Genomic DNA, 27240 nt, shown 5'->3' on the forward strand with positions numbered 1-27240 from the left:
CTCTGTTAAAATGTCCCAGTTTATCTTCAAGCAAAAACGTGAAGCTTTGTTTCTATTTGCTCTTTCCAAAAGACAAAGATAAAGGATGTAGTAAAAATAATCATACTGCAAAAGGAAACAAGGTCTGCCATTCACAACATCTCAATTCCAGAAAAAGGGAGACAGGTGACAGGGAAAAACTCATTTCATTTGTTATTACTATGGACACTGTTACAATTTTCATTCTCATCTACTCTCAGCTACTGACATTTTTTGATGATTTAACACAGTCATTACCAAAGCAAAATTTACATGGGGTTCAGTAACATTCTTGTGAGAGCAAAATTAAGTAAAACAAGGAAGAGCTGCGCATGCAGATGATGATGGTCTGGCAGCTGGGTTACACTCAGAGCCATGTACTGCAATGAATGGGGCTATTTGTGCCCCAAGGAGCTATTCAAAAACCTGTATTGGCACATTACCCTGCATCCCCAAGCAAACTTCAAACATACACATGCTGTCTCCAAAGCACAGCAGGAACTACCCTCAACACCAATACAGCTCAGTTCCTATCCATCACAGCTGCCCTCCCGTTCTGTGCAGGGCTCACACCAGGACAGGACCTTCTATTTTGTGTACCAGCATGTTGCCACTCTGCAGGGAGAAGTGCTGCACGCAAAATACTTGCAGGAACTCAGCAGGAGCCACTGCCTCATGCAGAGTCAAGAGACTGGCTAACAGTGGGGCTCACTGAGGAGCTGCTTCCCAAGCCCTTTGCAGCAACCCACCTGTCCCTTTCTGCAGATGCAGAGGAGCAGACTGGTTCATGGGGAAATTTGGAGCCAGATTTTGAATTCCCATTATTCTTCAGACTGTGTCATTTTCCAAATGATTTTCTGTGGAAAGAAACACACCGCTGATCACTTATTAGGGCAAGCATTATGCTGGAAGTCTTATGCAGAGCTACTTATTGGGGAGGCCACAAAGAGGCCTGCCAGAGGAAAAGACATGGGGCTGCTTTCAGCCTACATGAAGCAGATCCTTGAACAGGAACCAGAGAATGAGACAGTAACTCTGAGGGAATGCAGAAGTCAACCTCAAAAGATCAGGTGACTGGTGGCATCATGTACTGGTATGAAGCAAAGTCAGCCAGCTCTCACCAAACAAAAATCTCAGCAGGAACACCCAGGCAGGAACCCCTACGCTGAAGAACAAGACACCATATCCCAGTAAGATACCACATGGGCAGAAATTGCTGCATTATATAATGGTGAGCTTGGCTCCTACCTCTCTGCATGGTAGGGATTCTCAGCTCCCAAGGAGTTCACAACTTGGAGGAGCTGTGAGATGTTGCCTCTGGCCATGGGTGTGGCTTTAGCACTACCATAATTTCCTGGCTCTTCTGTCTCTGTTGTCCATGTCAAGCGTTTTGAAGTGGCACTGTTACTTATTTCTAAGCGCAGTTGCCACTGATGCTGAACAGTGATCCATTGTTCTTATTGTTGCTTCTTCACTCAGTGGTTCATAAAAACAATGCTTAAGATGCAGCTTCAGCACAGGGAGTCCTAAAACTGCCGAGTGTCAGAAGCTGGAAGAATCACTCTGTACTTGCCCTGCTTCTTGTGTTTCTCCCTGAGCACCTTCTGCTGGCTGCTATCAGGAAAAATGTGCTGAGACCTTTGGTACAAGCATGTACTGCTTCTCTTATACCCTCTCTCTGATATTTCCCCACTCAACACTAATAGCTAAGGTGCAATTCTTTTGACTGACCACATTAATGTTCTTCTCCTGTTGTTTAAAAACTGCTTTCACAGTGTAACACCTTGATTTTCCATGTCAGCATCCTTCCCAGATTGTACTGCATTGACTGAAGTAACCACATCATGGGAGTGAAGCAATCTTTGCTTCACAAAGAAAAGCCTGAAATAAATATTGGAACATATTGATATACTCTGGTTTGGACATAACTACCTAAAAAAAATCAAACATATCCTCCCCCTCCCCCCCGCCAATGGAAAAAAAAAAATGAAGACAATCCAATCTGCATTCTGTCACCAGGTTCTCACAAGGATTTACAAATTCAACAATAACAAGAGGGATTTTTGAGGAAGGGGAAAATTAGCAAAGATAAATTTTACCAGCATTTTCCAGCTTTTGATAAAATGTCAAATGGGTGTTTATTTAATTTTTTTTCCCATTTTGAAATCCTAATTTCACCAGCTGTTTTCTTTCTCCCCATGGGAAAATGAGATAAACATTTCAAAAACATAAGCAAGTGGCACTGTTTTCTACCAACAGAATTCCCCATTTCATTAAGAAATTCTGAATCAGAGGGTTTCTAATTTTTAAAAATAAAAATTAAAAAGTCAGAAACTTTATATTCAAGAAACAAGTAAACAAGAATTTTTCTTTGCTCATAAAAAAGTAAGAGTATAATGTACTATATGTGGAATAGAAAAACTAATGATCAGAGCTGCACAGCAACTCTGAATTTTAAACATATGGTAGAAGAATACATAGATTTCAAAGCAAAATAAAGCTTACTAAAATGACCTGATAATTTTGAAGGCAGAGACTTAAGATGAGAGAAATCAATACCCACAGGACCCAAACAGGCACACCAGAAAATGTGAGGACTCTGGGGAAAATCTTCTATGGTTTCTGAAGGGAACTTTTCTTTAAGCTATTTAATAAAACAATTGTTCAATAGATGCTTGCCTTTCTCTTGAGTAAGAGTTATTCCCAAAGAAACAAACCTCAATATGATTGAAAATATTTGTAAACTTATATACTTTGAACAAACAGAGGAATGTATTTACTAAGGAACAGATAGCTTATCTATAAGGAACAACTAATGAAATATGCTGTATCATTTGTTATCACAATAAATAGCAATACTTGAATATAAAGCATATTCAATGCTTTGACACAGTATTTTTAACAATATAACTGTAAACTGCATATGCCACAGCAAATTGACTGAAAAAGGAAGATACTGTGTTATTCCTGAACTAGAAAACAAAGCTAGTTTTTAAAAAATACATGAAATTAATGACAAATTAAATCCTAAATCTTGAAAAAGGAATTCATAAATATTTCACATCCATTTAATATTTTTTAAACAACTAGATTTTTAAGAAAGATACTTGCAAACAGATATTACGTTTGAGATTAAATTTACCAAAACTATCTCTGCGTATTTAAATGCTTGCAGAGGTTTGTTTCTGGCTAACAATTCAAATCATACGTCATACCACAGTTTTGGATAAACAATGATCAAAACATACTAGAAGAGCAATCATGAAAGGACTAAACAGAGAGAAACAATAATGATGAAATGTTGATTTGCCCCTGTATGGGAGATTAAGGAACCTGCACAGAGCGGATGTCACATTTTTTTAGCAATGCATGTACCCAAATTTGCTTTTGGCAAACATTGCTTAACTGCTGCTGTTTTTCATGAAGCCAATGAAGACTGGGTTAGATAATGAGCTGGCATGCACTTTTGAAATGTTTACTGTGTTCCTTAAAGTAAGGGGAACATGCTGGTTCTTAAACTAATTTGTTTTTTGTTGTTGGCTTCCCCCATCTCTCCCCTAGTATTCTGTTCTCCCTGTCTTTGGAATAAACAGAAAATGACTGAATCTTTTTATACTTTTTTTTTTCCCCTCTTACAATTATACAACCAAAAAATCTGTAGTTTCCAAATGGCAAACAACTGAGCCATGTCAAGAGCCATGGTAATCTCATGTGTTCACTCCATTGTTAACAATGAAGGAAGGGGGATGGGGAGGACAAAATAAAATCTGGCTATTCTGGCCTAAATGCAGGACATGAACGAGGAGACATTCCACAAACAATGTAGTCTTTTTCTTCTGGCAGGGGGAGGTGATGGGGAAGATGATGGTAGCTGGACTTTTGTGGAAGGAGAAGCTGCACCCATCTTGACAGTCAATACAGCATTCAGAAAGCTTACATGGTGGGAAGAATTTCCCACCCTTTGTTAAGTAGGAACTTGATTTGAAAATGCAGTTTTTAATTAAAATTGGCACTTCCAAGCTTCATGCTGGCATCCACCATCTTGCTAAACACTGAGCTCATTTGTGGTTCCAGCAGTTTGCAAACGCAGTCTCGGAGGTGACAAATCATTTCCCATCCTGCCACCCTTACTCAGTCCTACATCCCCATCTTATCATGAGTACATGGGAAATTTACTCCACTAAGACAAAGCAAGGACTGTAGGATGTGGCCTCATTTGGCTAGAATCCACAGATCCTAGTCTTTATTACTTTTAAGGCCTTATTAACAGAACAGAATTCTTCAGAAATGTTTGGAGAAAAACAGGGTCAGTTATTTTTGAGGCTTCTACATGCTTCATTTCACTCAGACATCCACAGCCATCATAATGGATAGAGATTTGTTGCTTAGCTCACATTTCATTCTCTTCCCACCTATGCTCCAGACAGTGGAATTCAAAGACAGAAATTCCAGACTATTACCACCACCAACAAAAATTTCTGGGTAGATAAGATGCAGAATTTATCTATCTGTTTCACATGGATGGACAAAATGGCTTATTTGTTTTATTGATTTAATGAATAGATTTGCATATGTAATGCCTTCTGACTTGAGGGATCTCAAATGAAAATTCAATTTACAGGACTACTGAAGAAACCAGCAAAGCATCTTCATAGTATCTTCATCAGGAGATCACATATCATTATTTAGGACCTTTTTCTAAATAGTCCTCTGGGGGAAAAATACTATTTTTTTTTAAAGTCTATTTTTTCTAGCCATGCATATTCTGAGATGATGAATAACAGGCTGGGAGGGTAATTTTTCTGCTTTTTAAATTTTATTTGGATAGATGTCTTTACAATGTCTAACATTGTTAGGTTCACTACAAAGGATTTCACTTCATCTTACAGTAAAAGAAAAATATTATGCAAATTGCATAAAGGACTTCACAAGACTATCCAGTTCATGTGAATACTAGCTAGCAAAGCAAACTGTTGTTGGCTTTTGAAAAATCTGTCAACAATTAAGCTCATCAAAAGGAAATTCATAAGCCGATTTAGCAGAAATGTCTCACAAAGCCTGAGCCCTGTAAGGTACATTCATGTATTTATTTCTGTTAAAGTTATATTCAAGAATTAAAGTAATTACCAAAGATCCATATATTTGTACTAAAAGCTTGCAGAATGTACAAATCCAAATATAGAAAGAACCTCAAGATTTCTAAATTACTGCAATTTGGAGTCATTTGCAGAATGATTTTCCAACAGGAATAAATCAGTGTTCCAAGCCTTCTCACATTATTCTGAGAAATATCATCTTTCAAAAAGTAGACCAAAAAATGCAATATCTAACACCTACACTCAGTGTCCACTTACCAACATACATCCTATGTACCTCTGTGCAACAAAACCCAGATCTTCATTGCTGCATTTAAAACATTCTAAAGTTTTTATTTAAGCCAGAGGACAAGGTTTTAAGAGGGTTCCACAGAAAATGAGAGTTCCTCAATCTGAAACCAAAGGAAGTAATCCAACAAAAGAATATGTCTGCACTGCAAACTGTCTCTCCATCTCCCAAAATCCTATTACAGAGCACACAGAGCCTTGCAAAAAAACAGGAGTTCTTTTGTCTTGTGACTTGTCCAAACCATGCTTAGCAATCTAGAGAAGTCTCTTCAGGAAACTACAGACTTCATTATGGAAATTCTCTCTTCACTGCATGTTAATTTGATTATTTTTATTCAGAATTTTGCACGTATACACCACTTGACCAGATCTGACTCATCACACTTGCCCTGTGCTTAAGATTTTATCCTAGCTTCTTCCAGTAATGAATTTGTGTTGATTTTGTAAGATCCTGTTCATGACCTTAAAGCTAGTTCATAGGGTCAGACCTTTCATTTTTCTGTGTTCAGCTATTACTTTCTGCCACTGCTCTTCCATTATTCAACCTCCAGTCTTACAGGAATAGGACTTGGCTGATACTTATTTTTGCGAAATTCTTTGCCTTCCGATCTCAGGAATTTTGTAACTCTGTGCTTCAGAGTGTCTGATTAAATCTGCATTAGGATTCTGTCCTTAATCTAGAGTTCAGCAAATGCTTTAGCTTCGGTCTGAGGAAACTTGCAAGAACAAAAACTAAAAACATTTATGTTTTATTTGGAGAAATCTATTGAGAGCATCTGCTACACTATCTTTCTACATTTGTAGATGACACTTACTCATTGGCTACTGTTTGTTTCCTTTTACATATGAGCACAGTGCAGATATTGCCAGAAAAAAATCAATGTTGAAGTGAATTCAAGGTTGCATGACTGTACTAGAAGTTTTAAAATTCAGTAGTAATTGTGCCATTTCTCCCCAGATAAGCAGCCCAACACTTAACTTTCTCTGACTGAGTCCAAATATTAAGATAGAAATCATATAGGTGTGAAACAAGCAATTTCCATCCCATCCTGTAAAAATACTAGACATGAGCTGTACAGTTCTGATTAATCACAATACTGTTCATCGTTCCAAATCAGACTCAGTGATTTTTATAGACATCTGTTTTCTTTCACATTTACCACATACATGGATGTAGTGTCACTATTACAGAGATTTGACTCATTGAAAAACATCACAAGTCAACCACTAAATCAGTGAGGAATACGCAGCCCATCAGAAGCCATGAATAATATAAGATCCATATGGGCTTGGATAAAATTACCAAATTTGTGAGGCCATCAGGCTTTTTGCACCCTGCCTTGCTGGAGATGAGGTGGTGCTCAGCAAGCAAGCTTTCTGAGCAGCCAGCAGCCACAAAGCTCCTGGAAGCTGGTGGACATAACTATCTTCTACTCAGTCTAAGTGAGGGAGCAAGAAAATACTCCTTTTGTTTAGCAATAAATATAACAATAGAAGCTACAGGCTAAAGCACGAATCAGCATGACAAGGTTGGAGGAGGAACTGGGCGGTGCAGCCTGAGGGATCTCCTCCAGAGTCAAACACAGAAGCAGGAGTTGGACTTTGCTTGTTATAACTACTTCTTGTCAGAAGAAAGTAACACGCAGGAGAATGAGAAGACAGTCCAGAGAGGGGTTTGCAGAGGCTGGTCAACACAGCAATAGAACCCTCAAAGAAAAGCAGAAGGCTTTTGGGGAAAAGTGATAGCTGCTGGAGGACTGATCATGGCTGGGACCAGGGACAGTACAGCCATTGTGCTGGTCACAACAGGGACATGCTGTGTTAGAGCCAGCAGTACTATAGCACTAGAGTACCACAGTGGAGCTGCTGCTCCTGCCTCCACAGTGCCAAACGTTCTCTTCTGCCATGACAGAGGGCCTGGGCTGCAAAAGTGGGACACCAAAGACCCAGGAAATTCACAGCTGGCTGTTCCTGCCACACTTTTTCTCCCATGATACTGCCCTGTACGATACAAGAGGATGAAGGCAGGCTCAGCTCAGCAATGCCAAGCAATAGGACAAGAGGCAATGAGCAGAAACTGAAGCACAAGGGGTTCCACTCAAACATAAGGCTGAACTTCTTTATTGTGTTGGACAGATTACCCAGAGAGGCTGTAGAGTTAGTTTCCTTCTCTGGAGATATTCAAAAGCTGTCTGGACACAGTCCTGAATAATGTGCAGCAGGGCACCCTGCTTGAGCAGGGAGGTTGGACTAGATGACCTCCAGTGGTCTTTTCCCACCTTACTGATTCTATGTTTTACTTCTTTGCCCAGAAATGTTCTCATACCAGGAGGAGGAGCGGGCACCAAGCATATGCTTCCATTGGAACTGCTCATCAGGGTTCAAATCTGAATTCAAAGTGGGAATTCCACCTTTGGAGCACTCTCCTCTCAAGAGAGACAGCATGGTTATTACCAGCTCCAAGGCAACCAGCTGGCACATAGCAGCAGGGGATACCTGTGTACATCCTTCTCTGGAGCACTATATCCCCCATGTCCCTCCGTGGATCCAGCTGATATTTTGCAATTTGTGCTTAAAGCAACTGAAAGACTCTCACTGACTTCACTAGGTTTAGATCAGATATTTAATAGAAATTCATGATGGAGAATGGCTGACTAAAGGCTGCTGGATTTAGCAAGTATTTTTATGAGGGAATGCACAATTGCTACTTGCTGTGTACCAAAATGCATACCTGAGAAGCATAAAAGTAACAAAAAAACTTCAGGCTCCAAACCCCTATTTTATCTCTGAATTCAGGTATTTTAACCAAAGGGACAGAAAACAAGCTTGAATTTCTTTTCTTTAGCTTTTCCTACTGACTTTTCTCTGATTTTTTCTGCTGTGCATCCCAAGCTGAGGTTCATCTCTCTGCCCCCAGTCAGAGTATAGTGTTGGATACATAATTTTAAGTTATTACCTTTGTGATTCTTTACTGCCATAATTTTATTTCCAAATTAGTTATTTTAATGTGCTTATACTAGTACAACAGTATTCAATTTTTACAAGACACCTATTCGATATTTAAGCTGTGTGCAACTCTTGGCAGCCTACTGACATAGCAGAGAGGCCAGGTTTGCAGAAAACTGTCTCCTCCTGCAGACCTTCTAAGTATCTCATATTGAGCATACTAAAAAAAAAATGTTAACATCTTCTGAAAACTAAGCAGTTATGAAGGAAAGAAAAAACAGATTGGAGTTACTAAAGAACAGAGAGAAGGAAAGTAATTTGTGCTAAGGCAGTCAGGAAATCACAAGCCTAGAAAGACCATGCAGAAAACTGTCTGTGTTTTGCCAGTGCTACTGAACAATACCCTACTGCCTGGCTTTTTAAATAGTTTTTAACATTTAGCCCTTTTTAAATGTGTAATTGTGTTATGGATACTAATTTCCTCAGAACTAAGTATAATTATTCTTCTAAATATTTGCTTCATCTCTATTGTAAACTCTTCTTACGACAGCTACAAAATATTGCTAATATTTTTGAGTTAATAGTGTATTTAGAAGGTCGTGTCAGGTTATTGCTGGGAGGATTAAAAGATTTTCTTTCCTCCAGAGCCCTTTGTTATAAGAAACCAAGGAAATTTAAAACAGGATTTATTCCTTAGAACCACGACAAACCAACAGAGTACCGTGGCAAGAGCATGAAGTAAGAGCACTCTGGGCCAGGAAATTTACAAAGAGAGCTTTCTTCAAACTCAAAAGTTGAGTTGAAATTTTAAAGCTCTTAATGGTTCTACATTAAGAGCAGCAAAAGACAACTGGTTTCACAGTCATTCCCACTTACAAATTCTCTTTCAAAAGACTCTGGTACAATAACTGGTAAGCTAGTGGCTGTCACTAACACAGGCAGACATTCCTGGCACATATAAGCTTCATTTGGTGCTTGTCAAGCGAAGCCCAGCTGGCTGCTCCCACTGCCACTGTCAGGAAGAAAGGATAGAGCATCCCTTCAGTGGAGAAACAGGAAAGATAGGCAGGAAGGAAGAAAATAAAAAGGAGAACCTGGGAAAGTTTGGTCTCAGATGTCAAAACAAATCCACTGACAGATATAATGGATTTTCCCAACAGATGTTACTCAGAAACAAACAAGTCTCCCAAGCCTTAGGATCATGCCTGTAGGAGGTTTTAAGTCAGGTCTGCATCTTTATAGGAGTGCTGTCATTACATTAATCAACTGCTTAGACAGAGTAATGATGATATCAGGATGAATGGTAGGTCAATTGAAGTGGATGTGCCCTCTGACTTAGTTTCAGATTAGAATGCATCAGCCCTATGAAGTAACTGTGGATGTCCCAAAATCAGAAGGAATTTATTTGGACCATGCCAAAACCCCCCAAATCCTACCAAAACCAAGGCATTAGGTATTGTGGTGGCTTCCTCTTAATCTTTTAGAATGATCTCTCAAATAGAGATAGCTTAGACCTTGCTTTCTACATTACCTTATTCTGTCTACATTACCTTCTACAGTATCTTATTCTGAAAAAAAAATCTATGTAGATATTTTTTTCTCTCTGTCATTAAAGTTACTTTAGCATGAGAGTGACTTCTAAACATTGCATCAAACTGGTTTTTTGAGCAACTGAAAGTAAGAGCATTGGTCACATGCTCATGTTCTACTGGAACTGGGCCTATAAATACTCTGACCATTTCCAAATGTATGTGACATGCCATAATGGATATCCTGAAAAAGAACTGATGCAACAGCACCAACAGAAATATTTACATATCATTTTTAAAGATTTCATCAACAGGTGGCTTTCATCTACGACACAGTATTCCTAGCTTAGCTACTGCAACACTGTGAACAGATGTTTTTAGGCATCATCAATGGGATTACTCTAGAATTTGCTCATCATAAATCAGCACACTGCAATGTCCTTTGTGGTGGGCAGTTAATATATCCTGCTTCCATCGGTTCATCTATATGATAGTTCACGGGAGGATGAATGAGCTCACTCCTATTTGAGATGACAGCTTGATGCAGCATTTCAAGGCTTAGCCTAACATGCCCTTACTTGAGGTCAGCCAGCAACCAGTCCCAGAAAACATGTTTGTTAGATGTAACTGAAAACAGTTTAGCACTCGCATTAAAGTAATAATTAAACATGAACAGTGTGCCTTGATGTTGTTTAAATAAATGACACATTCCATGCCCAGAGCAGTTTTCAACCCAGTTTTGTGACAGACAAAACACAATAACTGATCCAAGAAAGAATTAATGAAAAGAGTACCAAGAGGTTAAGCAGCTATCATTCTGACTGAACCATATATTATGGTGTCTCACATATAACGTACCTCAAAAAAGAAGGTGGAGCTCAGTCACATCCAGCATGCCTCCACTAAAACAGCTGGCACAAACAAGCAGATGGGCTTGTTAGCAGCTTCCTCTTGAGAGCTGTTATATAAGCATGGAGACTGTAACAAGAAAAAGAGAAAGAAATGGAAAATAACTAGATAAAAATTTCAAGGAAAAACATTATTTATATGCATCTACCTTTGTAATTCTAACTTAGACAGAAAAAGGAAACAGAAGTTTTTTCCTCAACTGTGTAAACTCTACTTTAAAATAGCTTTTCATAGAGATTTGTTTGCACAGTTTGTGTCAGCTAGATATTTCCCAGAAACCCAGAGCAATTGATACTATTGACATCTGTACCCAGGAGTTTCTTTTCTCTCTCTAAACCATATTGCTAAGATGAGAACCCTAAGTCAAGTGACTCTAGACACACTGCAAAAATCCACTAAGCAGTAGGTGAGCACTTAGAGAAATTAACTTTTATTTGGGCTGGAGGCAGCTGCAAAAATGGGGCAGGAACAAACAGGTTAGAATGCCCCATTACTTGGCCTATTTGAGTCATTAGAAATGCTCTATACTGTAAAAGAGAATCCATTTCTCCACTTAGAGTTATTAAAATAGTCTAAAAACAGGTCCAGAAGCAGAGACATATTTAAGTGACTGAATCCCAGTCTCTGGTGTGTTCCTTTCCCAGTGACATTCCCGAGGTGCCCATTTTCAGGTACACTCCAAATGGGCTTTCCTCATCTTAACAATGCTCCCCAATTTAGCATCTGCAAATGAGGCTTCTCCTTTTACACAGAGTTTAGGCATTTTCATTCAGATGAACTATACTAGAATGGCTACCTTCAGCACTGTAACATTTACTTCTTGTGTATCTAAGCTATATTCAAAAGGGCACCTGGCCACAGAACTGCTTTGTGCCTGGTCTGTGCCATGTGAGGGGACACTGGCTAACATGAACAAGAAGAGATGGCTCAGCCTCAGGCAGCTGGTGAGGTTACTGTGCCCAAGTGTCCCCCTCACTCTCCCTGAGCTGATATTTGAGCTGTTCACAAACCAGCTGCTGAACCACTGGAGTTATTTAGCTCTTTAAGAGTGGGGTAAACAGCTAGAGGTGATAACCACATTAGCTGTCTCAAGCTGGCAGTAACACATAAATCAATCAGAGGCCTCTAGGCACATTGAAATGGAATACACAGACACCAGCAAACTAAGCAGGAAGCTGCTTAAACCAGCCCTTAGGAAACACAAAGACAAGTGCAGTATAGATTGCACACACACATACCACTCACAAATGGCCCCATCTCAGCCTTGGTTTTCTGCTCTTCCTCTGCTGAGAGACTTTTAACCTCCATCTCCCAGCAAAAATTCAACCACCAAGATGCCAGAGCAGGTTCCCACTGTCCTGCCCACCATCTGTACACACACACACACCCTTTTATTTTCTTCCTTTTTAAAAAATACTATTTCATTTTCTAGATGCCTATTAGTTACATCTACCTCTCCTTCCTCTGTAGTAAATATACTAAGATAGATTTTCTAGAAATCATTATTTTTCTTATCCCTCCAGAAACTGCATAGGGAAAATTCAGCAGGAACATAAGTAGGAGGGCATCAAGTACAAAAACCCAGCCCTGGATAGTGTTACATCATTCTCCTGGTGAAATGTTTTAATTCACCAAAACAGGCAAAAAATCTCAACATCTACTGACTGAAAGGTAAGAACCCCAAGGAATGCTTGATTCAACACCACAAAACAGGCCTTTTTCTGATGAAATTATACATATTCTCTACACACTTTTTTTTTCTGTAACCACAAGCAAGACAGAAAAGAAAGAGGATGAGAACACATTTCCCTCAGTTTTAAGATGTGGGCTGAACCCCACAGGGATTGATGTGGTCAGGACACAGGCAGGTGGCACAAACTCAGAAACAGACTGATAGGTTCTGTGGGTATTTCACTAGCAGAAACTAGCCCAGAAAGGATTGGCATAGAGAGACAAAAGGTAGGTGGGAAGGCAGGCTAATGCCAGTGACACTAGAGATATCCTAAGCACTAAAGAGACATTTAAATATAATTCCTCACATTAACAGATAAAATTCCTCACATTAATCTAGCCCACTAGTTCTGGTGATTCAGTTGCCTGCACAAAGAATTGTGCTATTCTGCCAAAAAGCTGCATATCTATGGAAACATATGGAGAATTTCAGCCATCACCTTATCTGCACTGATCATTTATTTTCTTGAGATAAAAGCAGCAGCTGTAATGGCAAGAAAGTAAAAATATTATGCTTGTTCATACCTTCTTTTCATCCAGTTTAGACAGCACTTCCCCTCTTCTTTATGCTCAGCACTGGCAGATAGTCTGACTTCCCTTCTAGAACCACACACACTGTGTGTACAGTTGTGTCCAACACTAACCTACAGAACCATTCTAAGGAAAAACACATAAAAGAGAAGTGTACTTAAAAATAGAGTCATAGCCACGTGCTGTACTCAGCGTGCTTAAACAGGGCACGTAATACAGGTCAGTGTAATAACCACTCACTACTCAGGTTTCTAACATGAAGGAAGATACAGAATGGAACCATAATTCAGCCTGGAACTAATTCTGGAGTACAGCCAGACTCATGCAATCCATAAAAATTCCTGTGTCAAAATGATGCGTCCCATTGTCTTGATGCCTTGATCAAGGTTTCAAAGTTTCTCATTTTTCTCCCATCTCCCACACTAACAAACTTACGGTGAACATATGTTAAACTAACTGCACCACCACTGAAGTTCTGCTCAAGAATCCACTCCTTTGAAATTTTTTAACCAGCAAATGTAGCAGTGAATGCTGTCCTTCTCTTCTGTACAAATTAAAGAGTGCCTTGAAAAGGTAGTGAAAATGCAAACATTATTGCAAAAATTCCCTTTGCCTGCAACACCTTACCAAGTTACATTCTTTACTTATCAGCCACTGATGAACTGACTACAAGAAAATAACAGTAACACCTAGCCCTCCTGTAAATAATCTAAACACATGAGTTCTCAATGATCACAGAGGTCTTCAAAAAATAAATCACCATCACCTTGTTATATACTTAATACTTCCACATTTTTACTTAGGCTTCCCATTGGAACAGAAACAAGGAAATCAACTTTATTAAAAGGATTTTTTAAAGTTTATTTTCCCACCTCTTGCAGTTATTTGCATGACAGAATCAGAATGACAATTTACCAGAGCATATGGAATATAGGTAGAATGCACAAGTACCCTGTATTTTCATGAAGTCTTTCCTAATCTCCTAAAAAAGACCCTGAAATAATAAGAAAAAACAATTAATATTGTAACACAGTAAACCTTCTTAAGATTGTTAAGTAACCTCTGCCCTCCTGGTGGGATATGGGTTCCCTCTTCCCCCAGCCATCAGATGGCAGATGCTCTCAAGCAGAGCAGCAGCAGTGCCCCTGGCAAGGGAGGAGCCTTGCTGGGAGATGTGTGCAGTGCCACACCTGCCTGCCCCGCTGGTGCACCAGCCAGGGGGGATTGGATTCCACAAGACAGGAATGCGTGGTTAGAGACCTCCAGTTCTCAGAGACTGAATACATATGAGGGCTATGATTTCTGAAGCCAAATTCTTATTAAAAACAATAGAAATTTGGGTGTACAAATCCCTCAGTCTCTGTCCAGCCAAAGCAATTCCTCTCCCCCCAGCCTCTAGCTGCTACCCATTGGTTAGCACTGCTGGTACCATTTTTTAGAAGGATTTGTTGCACAAAGAGAGAGACTTATTAAAAACAGAAAAGAATGTGTTGTGCCTCTGTAGCCAGAATCATAGTTTAAAAATCTGTGTGCCGTATTTTCCTGAATGCTCAAATGATACAAAAGAGTTATAAAGCCATAGGAACCACCTAAGCTCAAGCATATGGCTGGTTTTCATCTCCAGTGATTCAAAGGAGGTATGTTTACTACTGCATCTGGCACAGCACGCTTCCAGAAGAAACATTTTAAAAAGTCATGTTTTCGCTAGTATTTTTTTTTTCTTTTTAAACACTCCATTATTTATTGGTTCAAATTGGTCGTGATTTGTTTCAGTATAGCAGTCTAAAACAAAAATATTTTCATCTTATTTTGTGATTATTCTCTTTTGCTATAAATAACCACCGAGTTATCAGGCTCTTCAGAGTCCTCTTTTGTCTTTCCACTTCACTCTATAGCTGGACTGACTAAAATACAAGAAGGATGGTTACTTTTTTTGAGCTAACAAGGTGTAATTGTTTTCTCTGTTCAAGGTGAAATTCACCCAGGAGAACCAGCAGCCTAGTGCATATTTGTGACCAGACCCTGAACTACTTGTACGACCATTTCTTCTATTACTTTCTATTTAAGTAATGTGAGTTCAGTTAGATATTTGTGATTTTGCCAGGAATGAAGGAGAGGAAATAAAGCAGCCCTTTAAAAACTCTCAAAGCCGCTGGAGGACAAGTCAGCTGATGAGTATGTTTATTGCTCTTAAATAATTTGGGAAGAAAAGAGGAACCATTTCAGTGTTGAGAAACCTGTTAGTGAATAGACCAGACACTAGGTAAATTGCTATGTTTTCTTTTAATTTTTTTTTTCTGCTTTGTAGATGACTATCACACCAAGATTTTTTTTTCTGTTACAATTATTTCTGAGATGAACAGAGACGTCCATTGTCAAAGCAGTGTCCCAGGGTGTCAGCTGCCTGCCTGCCAGAAGCCCAAATCCGTGATATTGCAGACATCCTGCCAAGTTTCAGCCAGTGATCCAGCCATTGCCCAATGCTGTTCATGAGCACTAATAAAACTGTCAGGTGTGACTCAGACCAGACCAACCAGAAGTGACTACTGGCTCTAGGGAAGGGCTGGGGAAACAGGGACACAGGAAGTATTCTGGACAATCTTCCTAATGGAGATGAAAAATAAATCATCTCAGACCATCCTATTTTGTTCCATGTTTATGGCCCACAGGTTAAGGGAGAAAAAGAAAATAGGATCTTAAGTTTAGAAAGATTGTGACACAAGCTGCACAACATGCCCTCAGCAATTTCATCGGGAAACCAATAGAAGAAAGTTCTTCAAAATACATTACCATATGATTCCTGGATGAAAACTGTATTATTATCACTTTGTTTTGAAAAGATTGACTTAAGCCCAGCAGAATGGTGGAATACAGACTTCAAATTTGCAGAGCATCTGGCTGTGAAAAGTAGAAAAACCTTCACAGGACAGGTTGAAAGGGTTGTCAAGTAACCCATTGCCTGTGAAACTGGTGGGATGAAATAAGAAGACCAAGCTCTGCCCTTCAAGAAAATCAAATGAACAGCTACAAAGTAGAAAAAAGCAAGTTAGCTAGAGAGCTGTAGATGTTTGAAGTATAATTCTCTTGAAATATGGTGTTCTATGAGAGGTAACTAATCCACACCTTCTGGCACTTGTGATACCTCAAACCAAAAATAAAGCCCAGTTTTGAAATACATCTTTCCAGATTCATGCAGATTTAGTCCAGAAAAGAAAAAAAGAAAAAAGGTTGGAATATATAATCTAGGAAGAAAAGCTGAAAGATTTGGGTTTGTTTAGTCTAGAAAAGAGACTGAGGGAAGACATAAGTCTTCAAATATGCAAGATTCTGTAATAAATATGACAGTGATCAACTGTTCTTCAGGTTCAGCAAGGTTAGAAGAAGAGTCCTGCTTGCCGTGTGGTAAAAGAAGATTTGTTGGCTATTAGGACAAACTAACTAACAAAAACAGCTCACCAAGGCTGGTCATGGAATCCTCATCACTGGAGTCCATTATGGAAAAGTTAGACACATCACTGTCAAAAATAGTCTTGGCTCAGCCACAAAACAGAGAGATGAACTGGTTGCTTGAGCTCCCTCCCATTCCTACACTTCTATGATTTACTAGGGAATATGCAGTTTCTTGCACAAGTCACTCTTTTTAGGGGTTTAGTAAGTCACATTGACTAATATATTGCATGCAAAAACCTCTATCCCGATGCCAAGTATTTCAAACTCTATTTAAAACTTTACCACTGTAAAAACTGTTATGTTCTAGCAGGAAAATACAGGAAGTAGTACTCTGCAATATTATCGTACCAAGGGAGAAGCCAAGTAATTTCAAAAGACCTTTCAAAATCTCATGTGTGACAACAAGGCAAGGTCAGAAAAGGCCAATGACATTTGTCTCAGAAGGTAAGAAAACCCCAACACAGTTGGGGTTGTCACAGTCTGACAAAAGCCAACACACAGCAGTGGCTAAAGGCTACATGGAAATTGATTCAACACACTGCTACAGCAGAAACTCTCTGGTGTCCAGGACATCTTGAGTATAAAAGCTAACATCTAACTAGGCTGACACATTTCAGAAGCTTTCATCCTAAAGGTACCTGGGGATAACCCTGGTGAATTTATTAAGCATGTCAGACACTTAATAAGGAATCCCTGAATATTTAGAGCATTGCATTAGAAAAGTAATACTATTTTCTGCATCAAACTAGAACCAGCTCTTTGCAGAAAAGCACAGGAAGCACTCACAGATTTTAAGACCCAGCAATGAGTTCATTACAGACCCACTGACAAAGGCATTGCTTCATACCATGTGTGACACATCTACTACAAAGAACAAAATTCCTGTCTCAGACCTTACACATCACTGAGTAAACCAAAAAAAAGAAAAGGAAGTCTTCTCCTTTGCCAAGAATGAGAAGAAATGTTAAAGACAGCCATACTACTGACTCTGGCAGAAAATACTCTTTGAAGAAGCGTGGTGACTCCACTCTACTCTAACAACTAATGAAAACATTAGCAAAGGCCACTGAAGGCACAATATCATACTGTTAAATTCTAGGACAAAAATCAATTAAAGCTAAAATCTTCAACACTTGAGAGATGTTATCAGCTCCACAAAAAATCCACTGAAATATCCATGATTATCTGGCGAGGCATAATTCATAAAAGTACTTCAAAATCTTGCAAACTTCAGTGGCAGCCAGGCAATTGGTGTATGCTGCCTTGGTCAGAAACTGTCTCCTGAGTTATTTGCCTTCAAAAGCATTTCACAAAAGTGTCTGATGACAGTACGGAAGAATGCAAGCTACCTGCAAGGATAATTCATAAAAACAATAGCCAAGGGCCTGAAGGAGCCCAGTTTTCTTGCTAAAATGTTTCAGGCAAGCTTCTGCAAAACATCTTTCAGTTTTAGAACATGTCTACCATACAGATTCTGTTTTTCAGAGATCCCATTCCTGCATTCCTTGCAAACCCAAAAACACCTGCTGACATCACTGGGCAATGCATTGGCATCAGGAATACAGGACAAAGCCAACAGAGGTTGTGGGTAGCCAAAACTGCGCTGGAAACAGTTCATCCTGGTTTGGTAAAATCAACTTTTGAAATCACAGCTGGTTCAAAAATTCCTGGGGTGACCTTCCTGGGGTCCTAGCAGACCCCGCTCCCTTCCGTGCTCAGTGCAGATGACAGCTCTTCTCACCTCCTCAACCCTCACAAGCTTGGACCCAGAAATCCCTTTACCTGCACTTAGGGAAGCAGTTATTCCTGCTTCCTGGCCCAGCCCCATTCCCTTACTCCCTGGCCCCACTCCCGGAACCAATTCATATGCAATGGGCTATGCATCCTGCTGGTGAAGAAGGACTAGGAGGGACTGTCTCAAAAAGATTTAAAATCTTATTAATGAATACAATATGAACTTCAAAGTCCTACTGGGGAGCACTATTTGTGTAATGGCAAGAAAGAAAAACAAATGTATCCTGAATCCTGACACTACTAAAGGCAGTGGAGAGAAACACCCAGGGAACCAAGATTTCAATCAACAATTGATTTGAGACTTATTCTTGTAGTGGATGGAAGGAATCTGCCTGAGAGAAGCATAGAAAAGAAAACTCTGGATGGAAAGAAAACAGAGATCACAAAGGCAAAGTGCAAGGGTTGAGAAAAAGCCAGAGTGAATTATAACAAAAGCAGCTAAAACAAACTAACAAAACCATGTTAGTTAAAATGGAAAAAATAGCTTTGTTGGTATTAGCTTAATAGGCTTCCTGTAAAGAGTCAATGGGCCCTTAATTTTCTGTTATTAGTGCTGTGCTTAAAGAACCTTATTCATCTTTTTACAACCCAGACATAGGACCACCATACAACCCCGGGCATATAAAGAGCAGGGACACGGCAGATTCCGGACTAACTCTGCTCTCAAACTGGCGAACTAGTTTTGGCCACTAGCTTGCAGGGGAGGGAGCAAATCCAGCCCTTGGCATGAAAATGTCTTATTCAGGTAATCAGGGTCAGTTGCTCCCATGCAGCTGTCAGAATCTTTGGGAGGTTAACCACCTCTCTGTCCTGAGCATGTTATGATCAACTACATTTCTGAAAAAACCCAATTCTTAGATTTAACAGGTCTCATCCAGCTAATTACTGCTGAAGATTGTTGATGTGTGACCTGTGATGAAACCTGAGGAAAACACAGACTCTCAAACACAAAACTCTGTTGAGAAAATCCCTTTAATGCAGGGGGATCACTCTAAAGCAAAAGTCCTTTTCCTTTTGTATATTAGAAAAGAGTTGGCAGATCAGTATTATATTGTAAACTTGGTTTCTCCCTACCCTGCACAGCACTGCACCAGTCTTTCAACTATAGCACACTCTTACCCCGTGAAGCAGGAAGATAGAAACATGATTATTACTTTCTTTACTTTTCAGGCAATGATAGTACACAGGGAGAAAGAAGAAGAAGACAGGTCAATGTCAGTATCGTTAAGAGCTTTAAAAAGATCAGTTACAGTTCTGAGTATTTTTTCTGCAAAACCGCCACCGAAATACAAGGACCAATTCTTGGTAATACAAGCTGTTTCCCCAGACAGCGTATCACTGGTACAAACTCTGTCAGACTTCCTGCCAGTCTCCTCAGATTTTGGATGATGCTCAGAGATTGAACCCTCTGGATTACAAATATTCATAGGAAGAAATCCCATTTTGCAGTTTTCCTCCTATTTGCCTTCTCTGCAATTAAATGTCTTCTGCTACTTAGTCTCTTCTCTACCTGCAGCAGAACATTCGTTTTCGTGCTTCAGTAGAACCAGTGTTCAGAGGTTCCAAAGAAAGAAGTTAAGACTCTAAAACCTCTCAAAATTTCTCTATTGTACTGTTTGATGGACAAGGAAAACAAGTTTTGACACTACGGGTGTTTTTCATTATGATGGGAAGAAAAGACCTGAAACTATATTTCCCAACAGGCATGACAAATTGATTTTGATGGTGCAGAAGACTGTCATTAGCTGGCCATGACATTATTGTACTCATGTCATAATAATCATTATTACAAGTGGATCAAAAATAAATCACCTAAAAATTAACTAAATAAAAAAACCTTCACATTTCAAAAGCCAAATCAAAATCAGCAGAGGTAATACCATATTCCAGCAGCCTTGCTTTCTATGAATACATTTTATGCTTAATATTCTATTTCCATATTTATTTTTACTTAGTTGCTATATTCACTTGCAACTGAAGAACAGGAAATAATCCTTCAAGCCTTCTTAAAGTCTAAAACCAATTGTGCAGCTTTGCTTTTAACCATATATTTGGCTTTGGAGAAAGAAAAAAATCAAAATACCAGAGTGTTTTCTTCAATTTTTTCATTAATTTCACAGAATTTCTAAAGAAATGCAAGGCACATACCAAAACTTTAAATAACAAAGTTCCATCTTGGGATCTGGAAGAGTCTGCAGTTAGTATTCACTGCAATTAGAATTCTTCATTGTGCAGTGGAATCTGTGTTCAATGGCTCGGTTAGAAAGCATTTTTTACATGGACTCAGGCAAAATTTTCATTAAGTATTTGATAGTCAGAGGAAAATGTTTTTTGAATTAAGCAATAGATATAAAATTTCACAACCTTCTTTGACAGCAGATGAAATTCACCTTGTGCATCCTTGACCAAATCTGAAGTAAATGGGTTGATACCAATGGAATGAAACTGATGTCAAAACACTTGGGGCAGTCCTACCTCTTTTGAAATTAGTTGCAAAACTCCCAGTGACTTCAGATCCATCCCATACATGTAGCTCACAGGCACAGTGCTGCTCTTGGTTGGCCTACTAACCTTTGTGACTCTACACATGCTACGCTTCCCCTTCCAGTCTCTGAGGAAAACCCTCTGTCTGTTGAAGGTTCCTGGCCTAAGGTATCTTTTTCTTTGTTTACTGTCTGGCTGCATAGATGTCTGGCACAGATTTCAAAGTACAGTAGCTCAAAAATATGCTCTGTGCATATGTGCATAAAGCCTGTAGTGGATTGCATCACACATCCTGCATCTGAAACTAAAAACCTTTACCTGGTTCTCCCTGCTATTTGTGGTTTACGAAGCAGGTAATAAAATGCAGCTGTATCAGTAACACACCTCAGTAGTTTAACATCATTGATTAAAGTGGATTTATTACAGAATTACCTCAAGTAAATGAGTTCATTATATTTTTCTTCATGTGTGCAAGAAAAAAATCCAAAATACTCTGAGTTCAGCACTGTTCACCTAATCCAGTTTCAATCTGTGCCAACATTCACAGTACATACAAGAAATTCTATACTGTACAGTTACTGAATTACATTTCTTACAGTTTTGCAAAGCTTGGCACAGTCAAATGCTCCAAAAAAATTCAAAAGCACATTAAAAAAGTACCAACTTAGTATCAACAAGTCCCTCAGATCAATAAGAAAACTGTTCTCTGAGCTTCCAAGGAGGTTGCTTAACGTGGATTGCACTGAACTTGCTGAGGTCAAGAATTTAAGCAATACTTATTTTACATAACCTAGTGATACAGAATCAGAATTAAACTGCCCAAATGAATGAAGGCAGCAATGGGAAAACAGCAAGTTAGATTCTAGCCCACCCTTTATATATCCTTTTATATATATGGCATAAATATATAATTTTATATCTATGTCCAGCTTCAGCGAAGCATTGTAATCACTCCTGCCACTACTGTCCTGAATTCCTGGGACAGAGTTAATTTTCTTCCTGGTAGCTGGTGCAGTGATGTTTAGGTTCAGTATGAGAATTATGCTGGTAACACAGATGGTTTAGCTGTTGCTGATCAGTGCCCACCTGAATTCAAGGACTTTTCAGTTTCCCATGCTCTGCCAGTGAGGAGATGCACAAGAAGCTGGGAAGGGCATGGCCAGGACAGATGAAGCAAACTGGTCAAAGGGACATTCTATAGCATAGAAGGCTATGCCCAGTATATAAAGCAGGAGAGCTGGCCAGGAAGGGCTGGGCACTGGTCAGCAGGTGGTGAGCAACTGTATTGTGCATCACTTGTTTCTTTTGGATTTTATTCCCCCTCCCTCTCGATTTCATCACCATCAACATTATTATTATTATATTATTTTACTCTTTTTTTCAGTTTTTAAAGTGTTCTCTCCAATTTCTCCATCCCACCAGAGTGAGGGGGCAATTAATGAGGGGGAAGGTTATGAGGGAAAAGTCAGGTCCATGATACTTACTTGCCAGCTGGGATTAAACCACAAAACAACCCCAAAAGCCACAACAACCACAAATTTATTTTTCATTAAATATGAAAAAAAAACCCTATTCATATTTAATTGTTGATTTTTTACTGCCGTCTACTATTGCTTACCTACCAGCCTTTCTAAAAAGGCTGATGCAGCTATGGCACAACAGCAGTACTGGAGTCACAGCAAATCCTAAATTGTGATAGACTGTTGGTACAGGTGTCTCTTCTCAGACCTTGAACTTCTCACACATCATGGATCTTGTCAATTTAGACACAGGGAGAGGCGAGTTCCAGCCTTTTTATTCCAGGAAAAACAGGACAAACAGAGAAAGTACATGGTCCTGGGAGGATTAACCAACTCCTCCTTTACTCTGGACAGTATGTGCTGGCCCAACAAGAAAAATCCGACCAACAAGACTGAAATCTGGCTTTTACCCACTCCCAGTGAAAGCAAAACTATTATGCAGTCTAAATAGATGAATACATTTCTTTCAAGTCAATTAACATCCTTGATTTTAAAGCATTACCACATCATAAGTTGTTATTACTGTTACTCAAAGAAAAGCAAAAATCTGGTAACTTTTAGAGAATAGCTGGGGTTGGGAGAGACCTCTAGAGATCACCTAGTCCATCCCTGCTGCTAAAGGACCTATGGCAGATCCAGGCAAATTTTCCATACCTCCAGAGAAGGAGACTCCACAGCTGCTCTGGGCAGCCTATTTCAGTGGTCTGTCACCCACACAGCAAAGAAGCTTTCCTCATATTTAGATGGAACTCCCCTGGTTTCAGTTTTTGCTAGTTGTCTCTTGTCCTGCCACTGGGCATCAGTGAAAAGTCTGGCCCCATCCTCTTGGCATCCACACTTAGATATTTGTATGCACTCAGGTCCCCTCATCTCTTGTCAAGGCTGAACAGGCCCAGCTCCCTCAGCCTTTCCTCAGAGATGCTCCAGAGTCCACTCATCATCATTATTGCCCTCTGCTGGACCCATGCCAGTAGTTCCCTGTATTTTTTGAATAGAGCCCAGAAGTGGGCACAGCATTCCAGATGTGCCTCACCAGGACCGAGCAGAGGGGCAGGATCACCTCACTTGACCTGCTTGCAATGCTCTCCCTAACGCACCCCAGGAGACCATTGGCCTTCTTGGCCCACAGGGCACTGCTGGCTCATGGCCCTTGTGGTCCACCAGGACCCCCAGGTCCTTCCCCTCAGAGCTGCTTTCCAGCTGGACTCTGTGCTGCTGATCACAAAACTCTGAGCTCTGACATGCATTCAGTTCTCAGTCTACCCAACTGCCCACTCATTCAACCCACACTTCCTGATCTTGTCCATGAGGATGTCAGGCAAAACAGTGTTAAAAACTTTGCTGAAGTCAAGGTAGACAACATCCACCACTTTCGTCTCATCTACCCAGCCACGTAGTCCATCCTAGAAGCCTATCAGATTGGTCAAGATTTCCCCTAGGTGAATCCATGCTGACTATACCTGACAACTTTCTTCACTCCCACATGCTTAGAGATGACATTTAGAATGAGTTGTTCCATCCCCCCCCCGAGGTGAGGCTGACTGACCTTTAGTTTCCTGGATCCTCTTTCTTGCCGTTTTTGAAGACTGGAGTGATATTGGCTTTCTTCCAGTCCTCGCATGTTTCTCCTGTGCTCCATGACCTTGAGAGTGGCCTGATCTCAGGCACCTCTTCTATTCTCCATCACCATGGAGAGTGCCTTAGCAATAACATCTGGCAGCTCCCTCAGCACTGGTGGGTGCATCCCATTGGGGTCCTGGGATTTGCAGGTGTCACTTTGCCTAAATGATCTCTAACCTGATCCTGCTCAACCAAGGGAAAGCTTTCCTTGCTCCAGACTTTTCTCTTGCCTCCATGGTCTGGGATTCCTGAGAGCTGGCCTCAGCAGCAAAGACTGAAGCAAACAAGACATTCAGTAACTCCACATACTCTGTATCCTTCATCAGCACAGCACCCACTCCATTCAGTAGCAGGTCCACATTTTCCCTAGTATTCCTTTTTCTACTGATGCACTTGAAGAACTCCTCCTTGTTGTCCTTGACACCCCTTGCCAAATTTGATTCCAAATGGACCTTTCCATAATCCCTACTACACATCCGAAGTTGGAGAGAAACACAGTACATGTTTGTGAGTGGACATGCATGGATTTCCACAGGTAAAAGGGTTAAGGATGCTATGTTTCCCATATTTCTTGATCAGCTGATCCTAGAGAGGAGCTCTAAAGCCTGCAGTCCAATTCTGGCTTCAAAACATTGCCAGTATGCCCTCACTGCTTGGCAAGAAACAGCAAAATTGTGTTAACAGTTTCTTTCAAGAATACATGTTAGTAAGTGCCAAATGACAGTTGTAATGACCCTGATGCATTTCTCTCCTTAGGGCTTTTTTGTTTAGAAGCTGGTTGCCGCCCACGAAGAAAAAGATCATTCTTTGTCATGAACTCTCCCATCACCCAGAGCTTTCTCCACTGCCACCAGCACTATACCTAGTAAAGAGAGTAAAGTAAGAAAACACCTCCTATTTAACAAAGAGCTACTCCCCCCTGGGATTATAAACACCAGAGTATGCATTAAAGACCTGCTAAAATTCAAGGAGTCTTTCCATCAATTTTAACAGGCTCTTGGTCAGGTCTTGAGAGTCTATTTTTATGAAATCACTCATTTCTTCCCTTGTTTATGTAAAGAACCTTTTTTAAAATCTATGTAGAAAGACTCTACTTGGACCTGTATCAGGGCAATGGTTTAATCATAAGTTAAATTAAGAAGTGTCACTGTCTGCAGCCAAAAGAAAGAAGCTAAGTCTGACACGGCACCTGTGCACTGCTTCTCTGGCTCAGCATTGACCTTGGTTGACAGGAACATGTGCCTGAAAAATGCACCCAAGGGGAAACTCATCACAACATGAACAATCACAGTAGAATGATAAACACCCACACTGCACAAGAAAGCTGCCAAACCCTCACAGCAGCCAGGACTCCAAGTGCATCTGGAAGGAGGTGTACCAAAAGAATATGTGTGTAGGCACACATATGTGTTTGCACACAATCTCTTGCCCCACTTTGTGCCTAGAGCACGATGTTTCATTATGTAATAAAATGCAGGCATAAAAATACCTTTCTGCTCCCTTATGACAGAGACAACTAAAATTACTGAGTTCCCCACATGCAATCACAACAGAAGGTTATGATGTCCTGCAGTGATTTAATCATACCGATCCATTCACATACATTTTTCTCCTTAACAAGATAACTGATGTATTTAGCTTTGAGCAGCTTAGCATTCCTTTTAATAATTTATGATTACATGCTCCCACAAGATCATCAAAGCTGTGAGAAAGCCATAAAAACACATTCAGTAAGAAATTAGTCTGTGTTTCCTCTTAACTAATGGAAGAAACAATGGTTTTAAATGTTGCATGGATGATTTTCTTGCACATGTGGTCTTACGCAAGATCCCTGCTGTAAAAGTCTAAGGTTGGCAGGCATCAAGGATGAACTGAAGAGCCAAAAGAGTCTCTATGGGCTCAAATCTGTTCACCCACACAGGTAATTGCACAAGCAGAACTCAATGCATTCATGCAAAGATCACTTAAACCATGAAAGATCAGGTGCATTCAGTGTTCACATTGTCAGAATAAGCCTTTCTTAAAGTGAAATGCAGAAATGACCTGCTGTGCCAATGAAGACTGAAAACAATTCTTGCTTTCTTCTATCATCTTTCATCTAAAATATTTGCCGTCTCCTGCCACATGCAGCTATCCACAGACCAAGAGTAATGAGGGAAATAAAAGAAGTTGAAGGTGCTTAGTTTTTCAGCATGAGAAGTATATTTGTAGCAACCCAAGCAAGAACACAAGAAATCCATTTCTTCTGATCTGTATGTCAATCACAGGAGATCTGTATCACTCTTGTAAGAAGGAGGATTGGAAAAGAGTTGCACCTCTGGTGAAATGTATGGATATTCAGGGCTAAAGCATAGGTGTAATTGCAATCTGCCTGTAAGAATGTCTGATAAACTTCAATTTGGAATGCCAAATCTGACACCTTTTAGGTAGCTTTCACATTGCAAATGCCAACTCTGCTTAAGATGTGTGAAATCCTTGATGTGGCTAGAAAAAGCTGTAGATCAGCTCAAGCAGCAGATCCTGCAGGGTGCTGAGCCACTAAAGTCCCTTCACAAATCACTGGTGGAGTGCATTCTTCCTGCTCCTGCCCACATGTGTGCATTGCAGCATTTAGTCATGTAAATATGGGGAGAAACAGTGCATGATCTTGTTTTTGTTTCAAAGACTGACTGTGCCTGCAGCCTTGCCAGAGCCAGATGCTGTAACTCTGCATAGTTGCTATTCTGCAAGATGGGCCAGAATCTTCCAGTCGCTGGGTGTGGTGGGTGCGAGGTCGCCTCATTAGCATTGTTTGAAGCTGCGTGGGTAGTTTCCATTGTGGTCTAGCAGCCATGCAGGACACACCCAAAGGAGCTGGGTATACTGCATGCAGGAATTAGCCCACGCTAAATTCCAACTTCCACAGCTGGATTGCTACCCCCACTCCAGCAAGTTAGTTGAAAGCCCAGTAGGTACATCTCCAGAGAGAAGAGATGGGTGAAGTATTGAAACAGGAGGCCCTTCTTTTTGCATCCTGCAGCACTTGAGATAAAGGTGAGTTTAGTAGAAGGAGACAGATCTGTTCAAGAGAATGTCCCTAAGAGAAAAAACATCAAGCTTTCATGGTTTCAGTCACCTAAGCTGGAAATTCTGGAAACCCTGAGCGTAAAAGGGTACAGCGTAAAAGAAGTACTTCCTACTAAGGGTACAGAAAACATGGAAATCCCAGTATTTTCCAGACTTTCTGATTGCTGAACAGTAAGAACAGATTGCCAGCTGGGAGCTTGGAAGCCCTGCAACAGACTTCCAGTCAGCCCACAGAGCAGGGCTGCCAGAGCACCACTG

The 27240-nt window shown here is 40.2% G+C and overlaps 1 long non-coding RNA gene across 1 annotated transcript in view; it reads right to left on the reverse strand.

Moving 5' to 3' along the window:
* Positions 1-776: 776 nt before the first annotated feature.
* Positions 777-27240, reverse strand: part of LOC118687087 (uncharacterized) — a 39590-nt gene continuing 13126 nt past the window's right edge. Inside the window, exons 2-3 of the long non-coding RNA XR_004980287.1 lie at positions 10736-10855; positions 777-875 (exon numbers count right to left, since the gene is read on the reverse strand). This is a non-coding gene — a long non-coding RNA (uncharacterized LOC118687087). The remainder of the gene's footprint in view (positions 876-10735; positions 10856-27240) is intronic.

The sequence above is a fragment of the Molothrus ater genome, chromosome 6, assembly GCF_012460135.2.
Source record: "Molothrus ater isolate BHLD 08-10-18 breed brown headed cowbird chromosome 6, BPBGC_Mater_1.1, whole genome shotgun sequence".
In the NCBI taxonomy this organism is placed as follows: Eukaryota; Metazoa; Chordata; class Aves; order Passeriformes; family Icteridae; genus Molothrus; species Molothrus ater.